The sequence below is a fragment of the Lolium perenne genome, chromosome 3 (genome assembly GCF_019359855.2).
Source record: "Lolium perenne isolate Kyuss_39 chromosome 3, Kyuss_2.0, whole genome shotgun sequence".
NCBI lineage: Eukaryota > Viridiplantae > Streptophyta > Magnoliopsida > Poales > Poaceae > Lolium > Lolium perenne.
In genome coordinates, this window is record NC_067246.2 from 203,555,677 (window position 1) to 203,572,560 (window position 16,884).

Below are 16,884 nucleotides of genomic sequence, written 5' to 3' on the forward strand. Positions count from 1 at the left end.
CACAACCACTACACTCACAACCCGGTTTGTTGCTGCTATGTATAACAGCATAGGCTCCCTTTCTAGAGGTGAAGCCAGTATGGGTGCTGTGGCTAGCATCGTTTTTAGCTCCTTAAACGCTGCGTCTGCCTGAGGGGTCCAGACGAACGTGTCAGATTTTTTCATGAGAGCATAGAGTGGCAGAGCTTTTTCTCCCAACCTGCTTACAAACCGGCTCAGCGATGCCAAGCTTCCGGTAAACTTTTGCACATCTTTTAACTCTCGAGGGATAGCCATTCTTTCTATCGCCCGGATCTTTACCGGATTAACCTCTATGCCCCGGCTTGAAACCAGGAAACCGAGCAGCTTGCCGGCGGGGACACCAAAGGTACACTTTGCCGGATTGAGTTTCATCCGGAACCGCCTTAGGTTATCGAATGTTTGCCGGATGTCATCGATTAAAGTGTTCTTTACCTTGGTTTTTATCACGATGTCATCCACATAGACTTGCACATTTTTTCCAATTTGATCAAACAAGCATTTTTGCATACAGCGCTGGTACGTTGCACCAGCGTTGCGCAAACCAAAAGGCATAGTGACATAGCAATAAGCCCCGTGCGGGGTAATGAACGCAGTTTTTATTTGATCTTCCTTTTTCAAGGGAATTTGGTGGAAACCGGAATAGGCATCCAGGAAGGACAACAACTCACACCCAGCAGTTGAATCAATCACTTGATCGATTCGTGGCAAAGGAAAAGGATCTCTTGGGCAAGCCTTGTTCAGGTTGGTGTAGTCGATGCACATGCGCCACACCTTCGGAGCTTTTGCCTCCAGGTTCTCATCTTTCTTCTTTTCAACCATTACCGGATTGGCCAGCCACTCTGTGTGCGTGACCTCTACAATGAATCCGGCAACAAGCAGCTTGGTTACCTCTTCTCCTATGATCTTTCTTCTGTCTTCAGCGAACCGGCGCAGTGGTTGCCGCACCGGCTTGGCATCTTTCCGGACGTTTAGAGAGTGCTCAGCCAGCTCCCTCGGAACACCTACCAAATCATCAGTTGACCAGGCAAAGATATTCCGATTCTCACGGAGGAAGCTGACGAGCGCGCTTTCCTATGCTTGGTCAAGGCCGGCACCGATACGAACGGTGCGCTCTGGGTAAGCCGGATCCAGCACAATGTTCTTTGTTTCATTGGTTGGCTTGAATGCCGGTGTGCCCATGTTTTCACTCATTGCCGCTAAGCTCATTTGTGAGGATTGAGCCAGCGCAACAGCTGTCTGCATTCTTTTCTTTTCCTCCGCGATCACCAGCGATTCTGCTAGGTTTGATCCGGCAGAGGCAGTCTCCACTGATATCTTATAGGTTCCCACCACAGTTAATGGCCCACGAGGTGCCGGCATCTTCATCTTGAGGTAAGCCGTATGAGTGGTGGCCATGAAAGCAGCCAACGCCGGTCTCCCCAGCAATGCATGGTAGGGACTGTCTAGATCCACCACCTCAAACTCCAGACTTTCCACCCGGCAATTGTCACGTCCTCCAAATGCTACGTCCACCCGAACTTTTCCTATCGGGGCACAGGACAAGCCAGGAACGATCCCATGGAACGTTGTGCGCGTTGGCTGAAGCATGTTTTCTGTTATGCCCAGCGTTTGCATGGTGTGCTTGTACATGATGTTGATGCTGCGCCATTGTCTATCAGCACCTTGCTGAACTTCACTCGAGTTTGCGGCCCTTTCATGATCGGGGCCACAACCCGAGCCTATCCACCCGGATGCGGCCTGAGCTGTGGGTGATCCTTGGATGACCAGGTAATTTCACGATTGGACCACATCATGTACTTGGGAACTGCCGGCATCACGGCATTGACCTCCATGGAGCGCCGGTGTCCACTTGGCCGGTCTGTTGGCTCAGTGACAAAGACAACACAGCACAGATGCGGATCTTCGTAAACATTCCGGCCTAAAGGTGCCGGTGGAGGTGGCTGGTTATCATTTTGCTCCACCCGGTTAACTTGCTGGTACTGCTGCCGGTTTGGCTGCACCGGTAAGGCGTTTGCCCCGGTAAGTGGTGGTGGTGGCGGTAGCTGTTGTTGCTGCTGCGGCATGTCTTGCGGTGGCCGCGCATCTTTCACTGTTCCTTTTTGCATCAAGTACTTGGTCCAGGTACAATCCTTCGTCAGATGGTTTGACGGATGTGCCGGATTCGGCGTGTGCCACCGGCAAGGTTGATCCATGGCAGCTTCCATGGTGTATTTTGCGGGTTCTTGCCAGTTCTTCTTCTGGACCCAGGGTTTCTTTTCCACCCATTGCTTCTTAGGACCCGCCCATGGCTGCGATCCGGTTCTAGCCTCTGACTGCCGCTGGCCTCAGAGTTTTCTTGCACAGCAGCAACTTGCTGCGGACCGTACCTTCGATCCGGAAAATCTTCTCTTCTTTTGTTATTCCGGTTGTCCGGTCTTGTTCGTGGCGCAGTTGTTCCAGCTCCGGTTACCTTTGCCGGCTGCGTTGGGTCTCCCAACGCATAGCTATCCGCCACACGTATCATCTCTGCCAACGTTGTCGGCATGTTGCGCTGCAACTTTTGCCACAACGGTGAACCTCTTCTGCATCCACTGCTAAACCAAGCAATGGCTTGTGCCTCGATCACCCCTTCACAGGAGTTCCTTGTGGTGTTCCACCGGGCTAGATAATCCCGGTCTGTTTCGTTCGGGCGCTGCACGCACAGAGCAAGTTGCTGCGGCCTGTTTGGCCTCTGATAGGTGCTGCTGAAATTGCTCACAAAGGCCTCCTCAAAATCCAGCCAGCCATTTATGCTTCCTGCCGGCAAGTTGTTTAGCCAGATTCTTGCCGGTCCAACCAAAAACGATGGTATGATCCTCACGGCCCAACGCCGGTTTCCTCCTCTGCTACGGTTCCTCCACCGCACAACGTATACCGCGGTCACGTAATCCGCGAGCCAATCTTCCGGCTTTGTGGTGCCGTCATACGTCTTTGTGTCACGGGGCAACATAAAGTTGCGAACTGGTGGTTTTTCTTTCATGATCCTTGGGCCAAAGCACTTTGGACCTGGAGGACCTTCCTCCTCGATCATTTCTGACAAGTATACTCTATCCAGACGGTGCCTCGCATCCCGTTCCGGTAAGTATCTCTCTCCCAAACGTTCTCCCAATGGGTTCCGGTATGCTGCCGGTCTCGTGGAATCGGCTTCATCGTAACATTCTGGTACCGCGGCCCTTGCCTGCCGGTACCTTGGGGGATCTATTTCCTCCTCCTCGTACGCTGCCCTTGCAGCTCGATAGTTTTGCCCGGTCTCATATCTACCGGCATGATTGTTTCCGGCATAGCCTCTGGCGTAGCCTCGCTCTGCCCCTTGGCTTTTTCTACCGGCATCGTGTTGCCCGGCTTGTTGCTTTCCGGCAAGAACCGGATCGTACACAGTCATCTGCTGCGCATTCACTTCTTTTTCTCTCCTTCTATCCGGATGGGGGGATGAAGCCTGCCCATGGGACTTGCTACCGGCATTCTTTGTCGAACGCGCGGATTTTGAGGCCGCGGCCTTGTTCAGCTTAGCCAGCTGCTCAGCATTTTGCTGCTCAATGGTTTCCAGCAGCTCTCTAACACGCTCTTGCTGCTTTACCAAAGCCTCTCCGGAAAGCGACTCGCACAGCTCTACTGCAGCCTTAGCAGCTTTTATAGTTTTATCCGGGCTGCTATACTTAGGCTTTTCCACGATGCTAACAGATGCAGAGGCGCTCTTGCCGGTAAGAATCTCTTTGCGCAAATCTTGATCTAGGTTGCGAGCTTTTAGCCGGTTTTCCGGCATCCTAGCAGCATGCGCGCTAACAGAAGCAAAGCCATGGGCAGCGTTATACTCACGTACGGTTAGGTTCAGCTCGCGCTGCGCCCTGACGATGTCCTTGCCGCTCTCCAGCATCTTCTGGCGCTGCGCCTCCAGCTCCGCCTGAGCCGCTGCCGGATCGATGTTCTGCGCGATGGGGGTGGCGAGGACGTTCATCGCTGCCTGGAGCGGTGTCTCCGGTGGCGCGGATGATGCTCCCGCTGCGCCTGCGCCACGCTCCAGCGGTGGCTTAGCCGCACGGGTCGAAACCGCGCGACCGGCACCTTCAGCCGCAACCTCCTTTCCTGCACCAGCCACACCGGTCATCATTACCTCAACGCTGCCGGCGGCGCGACCAGCACAGAGCCATCTTGGTGGGTCCGGTGCCACCAGCACCGGCGAGAGGCGCTGGCGCACGGGGACGGTGCCGAAGTAGACGCGGTGGCTGCCGAACTCGATGATGCGGCCGTTCTTGGGGAAGACGCCGCCGTTGGCGAAGCAGCCCGTGTTGTCGTTGATGAAGTCCATGGCGTAGATGCTCTGCACCAACGCGGACACCGTACGCTCGCCGGAGACCTCGAGGACGCCCGCCCGAATGTGAACTCCATCAAGCGCCACTTCATGCCCCACGGTGGGCGCCAACTGTCGTCGTGGTGAACGAGCAGATGCCATAGGATGGCTTAGATTGGGGCCGAATGGACGCAAGAGGATTTGGGGGAGGGTTTGCGATCAGGTGGGAAGAGATTCCGGATGGTTTCCTCAAGAACTTGGCCAAGGCCAGAGGTTGAAGAAGAAAGACACAAGGAAGAACTCCCTCTAGATCACCATGTTCATAGATTCACACAAGTTACAGGCTCTGCCTTGCTACATACACGCGTACATACACACCTGCCCGTAAGAAGGGCTGCCCCCTCTCCTTATATAGGGGAGAGGGTGGCTTACAGAGCAAGAAACCCTAATGGCATCTTTGACTGGACAAACTACTTTACAGAGTTATTGTACAAAGCTACTTTAATCATGAGTGACGCCGGAGTCCTCTTTAATCAGGGCTGCTGATGTCCTCCGGCTTCTTTGGACGTCACCTCTCTCTTTGGCGCCAGGGCTCTGAATAAAGTTACCTTGCTTAGCTCATCCTTGTCTTCTTGCTCTGAAGAGAATCTTTGACCAGTCCTGCCGACAGGCTCTCCGTTCCGGTATCTTCTATACCGGGTTCCGGCATACCCCTTTGGGGATACCGGCTTAGCCTTGCTCTCCCGGATTCCTGCTAGGCTTCCGGTAAAACATTAAACCGGTATCTTGATGGCTCAAACCATCCGGTTTGGCATGCCTTTGGCATACCGGGGGTTATCCCCCCAACAGTTGGGCAATTTTTAACCAAAGATTTCATTCTTTCCCATGCTTGTGCAACATGCTCATTATCCAATTGTTTAAAATTCATTATGCTACTTCTCAAAGATATAATTTTAGCAGGAGGATAATATCTACCAATAAAAGCATCCTTGCATTTAGTCCATGAATCAATACTATTCTTAGGCAGAGATAGCAACCAATCATTAGCTCTTCCTCTTAATGAGAAAGGAAACAATTTTAATTTTATAATGTCACCATCTACATCCTTATACTTTTGCATTTCTCATAATTCAACAAAATTATTAAGATGGGTAGTAGCATCATCAGAACTAACACCAGAAAATTGCTCTCTCATAACAAGATTTAGTAAAGCAGGTTTAATTTCAAAGAATTCTGCTGTGGTAGCAGGTGGAGCAATAGGTGTGCATAAGAAATCATTATTATTTGTGGTTGTGAAGTCACACAACTTAGTATTTTCAGGAGTACCCATTTCAGCAACAGTAAATAAAGCAAACTAGATAAAGTAAATGCAAGTAACTAATTTTTTTTTGTATTTTTAATACAGAGTGCAAACAAGACAGTAAATAAAGTAAAACTAGCAACTATTTTTTTTATTTTGTTTTAGTGCAGCAAACAAAGTAGTAAATAAAACAAAGCAAGACAAAAACAAAGTAAAGAGATTGGAGGTGGAGACTCCCCTTGCAGCGTGTCTTGATCTCCCCGGCAACGGCACCAGAAAAAGAGCTTGATACGCGTACAGCACGCGTCCGTTGGGAACCCCAAGAGGAAGGTGTGATGCGTACAGCGGCAAGTTTTCCCTCAGTAAGAAACCAAGGTTTATCGAACCAGTAGGACCCAAGAAGCACGTTGAAGGTTGATGGCGGCGGAGTGTAGTGCGGCGCAACACCAGAGATTCCGGCGCCAACGTGGAACCTGCACAACACAACCAAATTACTTTGCCCCAACGTGACAGTGAGGTTGTCAATCTCACCGGCTTGCTGTAACAAAGGATTAGATGTATAGTGTGGATGATGATGTTTGCAGAAAACAGTAGAACAAGTATTGCAGTAGATTGTATTCGATTAGAAGAATGGACCGGGGTCCACAGTTCACTAGTGGTGTCTCTCCCATAAGATAAATAGCATGTTGGGTGAACAAATTACAGTTGGGCAATTGACAAATAAAGAGGGCATGACCATGCACATACATGATATGATGAGTATAGTGAGATTTAATTGGGCATTACGACAAAGTACATAGACAGCTATCCAGCATGCATCTATGCCTAAAAAGTCCACCTTCAGGTTATCATCCGAACCCCTTCCAGTATTAAGTTGCAAACAACAGACAATTGCATTAAGTATGGTGCGTAATGTAATCAACAACTACATCCTCGGACATAGCATCGATGTTTTATCCATAGTGGCAACAGCACATCCACAACCTTAGAACTTTCGGTCACTGTCCCATATTTAATGGAGGCATGAACCCACTATCGAGCATAAATACTCCCTCTTGGAGTTACTAGCAAAAACTTGGCCAGAGCCTCTACTAATAACGGAGAGCATGCAAGATCATAAACAACACATAGGTAATAGATTGATAATCAACATAACATAGTATTCTCTATCCATCGGATCCCAACAAACACAACATATAGCATTACAGATAGATGATCTTGATCATGTTAGGCAGCTCACAAGACCCGACAATGAAGCACAATTAGGAGAAGACGACCATCTAGCTACTGCTATGGACCCATAGTCCAGGGGTGAACTACTCACTCATCACTCCGGAGGCGACCATGGCGGTGAAGAGTCCTCCGGGAGATGATTCCCCTCTCCGGCAGGGTGCCGGAGGCGATCTCCTGAATCCCCCGAGATGGGATTGGCGGCGGCGGCGTCTCTGGAAGGTTTTCCGTATCGTGGCTCCCGGTACTGGGGGTTTCACGACGAAGGCTATAAGTAGGCGGAAGGGTAGGTCAGGAGGCGTCACGGGGGCCCCACACGCTAGGGCCGCGCGGGCCCCCTTTGGGTCGCGCCGCCCTAGTGTGGCGGCGCCCCGTGGCCCCACTTCGTCTCTCCTTCGGTGTTCTGGAAGTTTGTGTGAAAATAGGCCCCTGGGCGTTGATTTCGTCCAATTCCGAGAATATTTCCTTACTAGGATTTCTGAAACCAAAAACAGCAGAAAACAGCAACTGGCTCTTCGGCATCTCGTTAATAGGTTAGTGCCGGAAAATGCATAAATATGACATAAAGTATGCATAAAACATGTAGATATCATCAATAATGTGGCATGGAACATAACAAATTATCGATACGTCGGAGACGTATCAGTAGGTCAGGGGGCGTCACGAGGGGCACACACGCCAGGGCCGCGCGGCCCAAGCCCTGGCCGCGCCGCCCTGTTGTGTCGCCGCCTCGTGGCCCCACTTCGTATCTCCTCCGGTCTTCTGGAAGCTTCGTGGAAAAATAAGACCCTGGGCGTTGATTTCGTCCAATTCCGAGAATATTTCCTTACTAGTATTTCTGAAACCAAAAACAGCAGAAAACAACAACTGGCTCTTCGGCATCTTGTTAATAGGTTAGTGCCGGAAAATGCATAAATATGACATAAAGTATGTATAAAACATGTGCGTATCATCATTAAAGTAGCATGGAACATAAGAAATTATAGATACGTTGGAGACGTATCAGCATCCCCAAGCTTAGTTCCTACTCGTCCTCGAGTAGGTAAACGATAACAAAGATAATTTCTGAAGTGACATGCTATCATAATCTTGATCAATACTATTGTAAGCATATGTAATGAATGCAGCGATTCGAAGCAATGGTAAAGACAATGGTTAAACAACTGAATCATATAGCAAAGACTTTTCATGAATAGTACTTTCAAGACAAGCATCAATAAGTCTTGCATAAGAGTTAACTCATAAAGCAATAGATTCAAAGTAAAGGCATTGAAGCAACACAAAGGAAGATTTAAGTTTCAGCGGTTGCTTTCAACTTGTAACATGTATATCTCATGGATAATTGTCAATGCAAAGTAATATGATGAATGCAAATATGCAAGCATGTAAGAATCAATGCACAGTTAACACAAGTGTTTTCTTCTAAGATGGAAGGAAATAGGTAAACTGACTCAACATAAAAGTAAAATAATGGCCCTTCGCAGAGGGAAGCATGGATTTCTATATTTGTGCTAGAGCTTTTATTTTGAAAACATAGAGAGAGCATAAAAGTAAAGTTTTGAGAGGTGTTTGTTGTTGTCAACGAATGGTAGTGGGCACTCTAACCCCCTTGCCAGACAGACTTTCAAAGAGCGGCTCCCATGAAATTTTTTTATTTTTGGGTGACACTCCTTCCAACCTTTGCTTTCACAAACCATGGCTAACCGAATCCTCGGGTGCCTGCCAACAATCTCATACCATGAAGGAGTGTCTTTTTATTTTAGTTTTATTTAGATGACACTCCTCCCCACCTTTGCTTTCTCAAGCCAAGGCTAACCGAATCCTCGGGTGCCGTCCAAAAATCACATACCATGGAGGAGTGTCTATTTGTAAAATTATGAAAGTTAATTAATTGGGGCTGGGAACCCAATTGCCAGCTCTTTTTGCAAAATTATTGGATAAGCGGATGAAGCCACTAGTCCATTGGTGAAAGTTGCCCAACAAGATTGAAAGATAAACACCACATACTTCCTCATGAGCTATAAAACATTGACACAAATAAGAGGTAATAACTTTTGAATTGCTTAAAGGTAGCACTCAAGCAATTTACTTTGGAATGGCAGAAAATACCATGTAGTAGGTAGGTATGGTGGACACAAATGGCATAGTTTTTGGCTCAAGGATTTGGATGCATGAGAAGTATTCCCTCTCAATACAAGGCTTAGGCTAGCAAGGTTATTTGAAGCAAACACAAGTATGAACCGGTACAGCAAAACTTACATAAGAACATATTGCAAGCATTATAAGACTCTACACTGTCCTCCTTGTTGCTCAAACCCTTACCAGAAAATATCTAGACTTTAGAGAGACCAATCATGCAAACCAAATTTCAGCAAGCTCTATGTATTTCTTCACTAATAGGTGCAAAGTATATGATGCAAGAGCTTAAACATGATCTATATGAGCACAAAAATTGCCAAGTATCAAATTATTCAAGACATTATACCAATTACCACATGTAGCATTTTCTGTTTCCAACCATATAACAATTAACGAAGCAGTTTCAACCTTCGCCATGAACAATAAGGATAAAGCTAAGAACATATGTGTTCATATGCAACAGCGGAGCGTGTCTCTCTCCCACACAATGAATGCGAGGATCCAATTTATTCAAACAAAACAAAAACAAGAACATAAAGACGCTCCAAGTAAAGCACATAAGATGTGATGGAATAAAAATATAGTTTCACTAGAGGAACCTGATAATGTTGTCGATGAAAAAGGGGATGCCTTGGGCATCCCCAAGCTTAGATGCTTGAGTCTTCTTGAAATATGCAGGGATGAACCACGGGGGAATCCCCAAGCTTAGAGCTTTCACTCTCCTTGATCATATTGTATCATCCTCCTCTCTTGATCCTTGAAAACTTCCTCCACACCAAACTCAAAACAAACTCATTAGAGGGTTAGTGCATAATAAAAAATTCACATGTTCATAGGTGACATAATCATTCTTAACAGTTCTGGACATTGCACAAAGCTACTGAAAGTTAATGGAATAAAGAAATCCATCAAACATAGCAAAATAGGCAATGCGAAATAAAAGGCATAATCTGTCAAAAACAGAACAGTCTGTAAAGACGATTTTTTCTGGGGCACTAGACTTGCTCAAATTGAATGAAAGTTGCGTACATATCTGAGGATTACTCATGTAAATTGGCAGATTTTTCCGAGTTACCTACAGAGAATACTACTCAAATTTGTGAGAGCAAGAAATCTGTTTCTGCACAGTAATCCAAATCTAGTATGAACCTTACTATCAAAGACTTTACTTGGCACAACAATGCAATAAAATAAAGATAAGAAGAGGTTGCTACAGTAGTAACAACTTCCAAGACTCAAATATAAAATAAAAGTGCAGAAGTAAAATCATGGGTTGTCTCCCATAAGCGCTTTTCTTTAACGCCTTTCAGCTAGGCGCAGAAAGTGTGAATCAAGTGACATCAAGAGATGAAGCATCAACATCATAATTTGTTCTAATGATAGAATCAAAAGGTAACTTCATTCTCTTTCTAGGAAAGTGTTCCATACCTTTCTTGAGAGGAAATTGATATTTAATATTACCTTCCTTCATATCAATAATAGCACCAACAGTTCGAAGAAAAGGTCTTCCCAATATAATGCGACAAGATGCATTGCATTCAATATCCAACACAACAAAATCAACGGGGAAAAGGTTATTGTTAACCGTAATGCGAACATTATCAATCCTCCCCAAAGGTTTCTTTGTAGAATTATCAGCAAGATTAACATCCAAATAACAAATTTTCAATGGTGGCAAGTCAAGCATATCATAGATTTTCCTAGGCATAACGGAAATACTTGCACCAAGATCAAATAAAGCATTACAATCAAAATCATTGACCTTCATCTTAATGATGGGCTCCCAACCATCTTCTAACTTCCTAGGAATAGAAGTTTCATGATTTAGTTTCTCTTCTCTAGCTTTTATGAGAGCATTTGTAATATGTTTCGTAAAGGCCAAATTTATAGCACTAGCATTAGGACTTTTAGCAAGTTTTTGTAAGAACTTTATAACTTCAGAGATGTGACAATCATCAAAATATAAACCATTATGATCTAAAGCAATGGGATCATTGTCCCCAATATGCGGAAAAAATTCAGCAGTTTTATCACAAGCAGTTTCAGCAGTTTTAGCAATTTCAGGCAGTTTTTCACGCTTTGCATTAGGAGTAGAAACATTGCCAACACCAATTTTTTTACCATTGATAGTAGGAGGTGTAGCAACATGTGAAGCATTAGCATTACTAGTGGTGGTAATAGTCCAAACTTTAGCTACATTATCTTTAGCATCTTCTTCTTTTTCCCACCTAGCACGCAATTCGGCCATCAATCTAATATTCTCATTAATTCTAACTTGGATGGCGTTTGATGTAGCAAATGACTTAATATCTTTATTTTCATTAGGCATAACTTTTGATTTCAAAAGATCAACATCAGCAACAAGACTATCAACTTTAGAAGCAAGGATATCAATTTTACCAAGCTTTTCTTCAACAGATTTGTGAAAAGCAGTTTGTGTACTAATAAATTTTTTAAGCATGGCTTCAAGACCAGGGGGCACATTCCTATTATTGTCGTAAGAATTCCCATAAGAATTACCATAACCATTACCATTATTAGAAGGATATGGCCTATAGTTGTTACCAGAATTATTCCGATAAGCATTGTTGTTGAAATTATTATTTTTAATGAAGTTCACATCAACATGTTCTTCTTGGGCAACCAATGAAGCTAAAGGACCATTATTAGGATCAATATTAGATCTACCATTCACAAGCATAGACATAATAGCATCAATCTTATCACTCAAGGAGGAGGTTTCTTCAACAGAATTTACCTTCTTACCTTGTGGAGCTCTTTCAGTGTGCCATTCAGAGTAATTAATCATCAAGAAGCTTTGTTGCGGCGCCTAGAGTGATGGACATAAAAGTACCTCTAGCATCTGAATCCAATAGGTTCCGCGAAGAAAAATTCAGTCCTGCATAAAAGGTTTGGATGATCATCCAAGTAGTCAGTCCATGGGTTGGGCAATTTTTAACCAAAGATTTCATTCTTTCCCATGCTTGGGCAACATGCTCATTATCCAATTGCTTAAAATTCATTATACTACTTCTCAAAGATATAATTTTAGCAGGAGGATAATATCTACCAATGAAAGCATCCTTACATGTGGGGACCCCGGACTAGCTGTCCGAAATTCCCTGTTATGTATACAGTTCACGATCCCATGATCAGTGCGCCGTGAACACATAACCGAACTGATATCAAATTACACCATCCAATTACAAAGCGGAATAAGAAAATTACAACATGGTCACATGACCAATACTTACATAATAGCCTTGAAGGGCCTAACTAAACATCAGAGTAGCATCATCACTTCAGCAGCGCAGTGCCCAAGTCCTCTGCCATAACCCTACGGGCAGCGGCGGGAAGACGTTCCTAGCTCGCATAGACGTCGTCAACTCCTTCTTCATCTGTCGAACTCCTTCAAGTCTGGCCAAGTAAATAGCCAGGGACAAAGCCGTGAGTACATTTGGAATTGTACTCGCAAAACCATCAAGAAGGTGATAACAATTCTAACTAGAGAAGACAAGAGAGGAAGAATAGTTTCTCTCGTGGATAAAGCATGCGAAAGAGAAATAGTTTCTCTTGTTGATATAGCATACCGGCATCTCAAGTGATGCGGACACTATGGTGGTCCTATGACATATCTATATCTTTGTTAAAGAAGAGTTAGCATACCACCATCTCATTTGATGGGATTGCTAGGGAAGTCCTATGACATCTCTATATCTTTGTTAGAGAAGAGTTAGCATACCGCCATCTCATTTGATGGGAATGCTAGGGAAGTCCTATGACATCTCTATATCTTTGTTAAAGAAAAGTTCCTCTACATGAAACACTAGGAAGGGAGCAACCCAATTTATTTGTCCTTCCCGACCATCTCCATATGGTCGACACAACCTTTCCCGTACCCTTCCGGTACTTCAAAACAAGTTCTTTCCTTTCATTTGCCAAACCATTTTGTAAACCAAAACTCATCAGGCTAAGCAACAGCCATTCCAACCGTCCATGACCGCGGACGTGGCTATTCGAATAGATTTAACTCTGCAGAGTGTGCGCACTTTCCCCACAAGAACCGATAAATCCGCCGAGATCATCCCCGGTTCGTCATACTAAAGTATGCGAGTCTCGGATAATCAGTCATAGCCTTTCGCCTGTCTCCCTTGTCATGAGTCCTTCCCTGCGGGCTTACCCCTTCCCGGCACCCCGGCAGCATACCTCCTTTTGAGCGTATCTCCGGCGCCATGACAGAAGACCCTCAGTAATCGTCCGGCTGCAAGTTAATGCAGTGTATTGCCTCCTTCAGAGCGCAACCCGGTGTCAGAGGTCATCGTGACCCTCCTAGAGAGTGGTGAAGGTATCTCATGTCAACGTCAACAAACTACGGACTAAGCCCGTGCCCACTTTGGATATTGTGGTTGCGCTAGTTAATTGTCATGGGTGAGTACTTAGGCGCCAAAGTTTTCATAAAACCCAACCTTTTTCATATCCTCATCATCTTTACCAAATCCTTTCCTTTCATAAATTCTCACTTGGGGAAAACATCATGCCCAAGGTTTTATCAAAAACTTTTACAACAAGGTAAAACCTTGAGGGGTTCCCAACCTAAAGTTTCATGAGCTGAACTACTATTGCACTACGGCCGAGATGAGAGTCATCACGCCATAGAGGGGTATAAAGGTGTAGTGGAGTGAATCATACTTGCTTATGGTAAGCATGTATTATGACAACACAAGGAGGAATATACTCTCAGATTTGTGGTGGTAACTATACAACTTAGATAGTGGAGTATTACTATCCAACATACTCTCCAATAGGGTACACGGCATACTCCTCTCAATTGGAGAATACACCAAGATCATGACATAGACACCTCTATACTACAAAGGGGGTGGGTGTGATGTAAGTTATTTTCTTGAGATTATGCATGCTCAAGTTGGGCATACATGATAACCAATGGGAGTAGCACGGCCATGATGCCATGTATCCCATAATCACAAGACAAAGGTGGAGTATCACCACTAGGGAGTACCCCACTTGGAAACACACATAGATGACATAAATAGAGAGAATAACACACATAGAATTCAAGGTGCTTTGGACATCAACAAATGACATCCAACTAGACACCAAAACAGAGATCAAAAGATGGCTTGCCTTGGCTTATTTGTCCCTGGACTTCTTCAACTTCATCAATATAAGAATCCCGTCAATATAAATAAAATCCTTGTCCGAACCACTTCTTCTTCTTCTCCGGAATCGTTCGCATCTATCGTCGGAAAATATAAAAGGAACACAATCAATCACATTGCACCAATCATAACAAGCATGCAACATTCAACAATCAACAAGCAATAGCTAACCACCTTACTACAGGCTAACATACAAAGAACTTATAGATACTACAAAGCAACTAAAAGAGAACCCATTTTATTTACCTAGTAAAGGTATGAGTGCATCACAACTTAGGAATTGCCTCTCTCGGTTATCACCATGGTATAAACCAAATATCCCCTAGTAGATAACATCATAAAGATGACAAGTGCATTAGTTTGGCAACAAAAACATTCACATTATAATTTGAAACATTTTTGGAAAAGCGGGCAATCATTCTCCCTATTTTAAGAAGCTTACATAACACTACACAAGAATAGGAGCAAATGATATGCCCCACCATTTGAAGACTTAAGCAAAACAAAAGAGCTAAAGTTAAATTGCAGAGGTTTTGTTTTGCAATCATAAAACAAAGGTTGCCCATTTCTAATAAAAAGAGTTGGTCAAGGGTTCTAAATAAACCGAAAAGTTTTGCTTCAACAATGCATGTCACACATATACATTACCAACAGCAACAAATATGAATGAACAGAGACTAACAATATTTTTCCTAGATAGCCAGTACTAATACAAGACTAACCCAATTGGAATCACCCAAAAATATTAAACCTACAATTTTAGGAATTTCTTTGAATCTGACTGTCCAGAAAACAAGATCTGTAAGCCATAAATCGTAGAAAAATCCTAAAAATATGAGGCCACTTGCATTTGAAAGGTAATTAAACAGAGAAGCATACACAATTGGATTTGGGTTCAAATTGTTTCTGAAACTCTCACAAATGGATTGGCAAGTTTACTGCATGTTTTCACCATTTGCTTTAACTATGGAGTTGCAGAACAGATAAAGGTTTGAAACTTGTTTGAGATGATTAAGAAAACATTCAGCAATCCTACAGAAGTGGAATCACCCAATTAGGTTCAAAAATGGATTTTTGATGAATTAAAAGCTAACAGCCATGTCTGCAGAACACACAGAATAAGTTTAATTCACCACAAATCGTACACAACTCATAAAAATATGAGGTCAGCTGCATCTGAAAGGTATTGAAACGGTGGTTCTTACCCAACAGGTTTCATTCAAAAATTCATTTCCAAGCTCCTGGTTTAATTCGACAAAGTCAGATCTGACCAGATATTGATCTGTGAACCATTTCAATTTCAGGAGGTCAATCGAAGTGAAACCACTGCCAAAATGAAGGTATTGGAGAGGGCTTTCACACACAGTTTAGTTTGCTCAAAAAGGTTTGGTAAAACGGGAGAAATCTAACAAACAGTGATTCTGTATGTTTGCAGAACTTTATTTACCATGCAAAATCCGTAACGAATTTGAGGATGAGACCAACGCCAAGTTGTAGATCTTTTCAATACCTATCTGCAGAACTTTGAACCACTCGATTTGGATCTGCACACGAGATTTGGCGGATTTTACAAGATCGTACCAGAATCTGAAACAGCAAGAAAGCAGAAATTACAGCAAGTTTTTGGACGAACTTTGCTCAAGAACTTCAGATCTGAGGATTGCTCAACCTTCTCCATGCTTGGACCAACATGCACCTGCATTAAGATCCAATCTTAGCAATGGAGGAAGAAGAAGAGGAGATTAAACCATCTAGGGTTGGGGAGAAGAAGGAGAGGGAGGCTCTCATGGTGAGGATGAGCTTGAGGGAGGGGGAGAGCTTCATCTTGGTGGCTTGCCATGGCCATGGCCGGCCATGGTTGCTAGGAGGAGCAGCAGCTCGTGGGAAGAAGAAGGGGAGGGAGTGGGTAGAGTGGAGGAATGAGTGGAGAGTGAAGAAAATGTGAGCAAATGGGGAGGAGGTGGCCGGCCAAGCCTCTTTTATAGAGGGAGGATGGTTGGCTGCCTCCTCATTGATTGGGCTGGTTGGGAGGCTGCCCATTTATTGATTGGAGTAGTTGGGAGGCAAGGCTTGTGGAGGAAGGAATGGAAGATGAAGGGGCTGGCCGAAAGTCTTGCCATGGCCGGCTCTTCTCCTTGTGCCGTGCCAAAAATGAATCATCAACATGGAGCTTTCATCAAGCATGTTGATCATGGTGGAGCCACATAATTCTTTGCCATGATGGGGGCTTAGATGATGTGCTTAAATTAGGAAGATAGATGATGATAAGTATTGGTGCCAATGTTGATGAATAAAGCAATTTGATCAAATTATCAATTTGTCCAAGAGATGATGGTGGTGATGGTGGTCTAGACAATTGCAGAGCAAGACTAAGAGAGATGGTGAGTGAAATAACCATATACTCACAAGGATGAATATATTGACATACATCATCAATTCATGAGGTCAAGGTGATGATGGAAAATAATAGAGGAGTGAGATAGGCATAATGAAATATAAGTTGCTCTACAAATAAGAGGTCAATTGGGAGTGATTTGAAAGTATCAAATGATCATCCATTTGATCCAGAATTGGAGGACGGAGGGGATACAATGTGGTGGATCAGAGATGTGCATAAGATGTGCAAGAGTTGTCATTTGAAAAAGATCTTGTTTGAAAAGTATTTGAAACACCTCAATTGTCACAATTGGGAATGATCTCAAGTGGAA

The 16,884-nt window shown here is 44.3% G+C and overlaps 1 long non-coding RNA gene across 3 annotated transcripts; it reads right to left on the bottom strand.

Annotated features, from left to right (window-relative positions):
- Positions 1–12,347: 12,347 nt before the first annotated feature.
- LOC127343132 (uncharacterized) lies at positions 12,348–16,046 on the bottom strand. Of its 3 annotated transcripts, none has more exons than XR_011755661.1 (5): positions 15,846–16,043; positions 15,687–15,763; positions 14,423–14,498; positions 14,142–14,253; positions 12,348–12,413 (listed from the first exon to the last, which is right to left on the bottom strand). It is a non-coding gene; the product is annotated as an uncharacterized lncRNA (long non-coding RNA). The 3 variants fall into 3 exon arrangements; XR_007877064.2 differs by having other exon boundaries at positions 15,687–15,720; positions 15,810–16,041; XR_007877062.2 differs by lacking the exon at positions 12,348–12,413 and having other exon boundaries at positions 13,706–14,253; positions 15,846–16,046.
- Between the last annotated feature and the right edge of the window lie 838 nt (positions 16,047–16,884).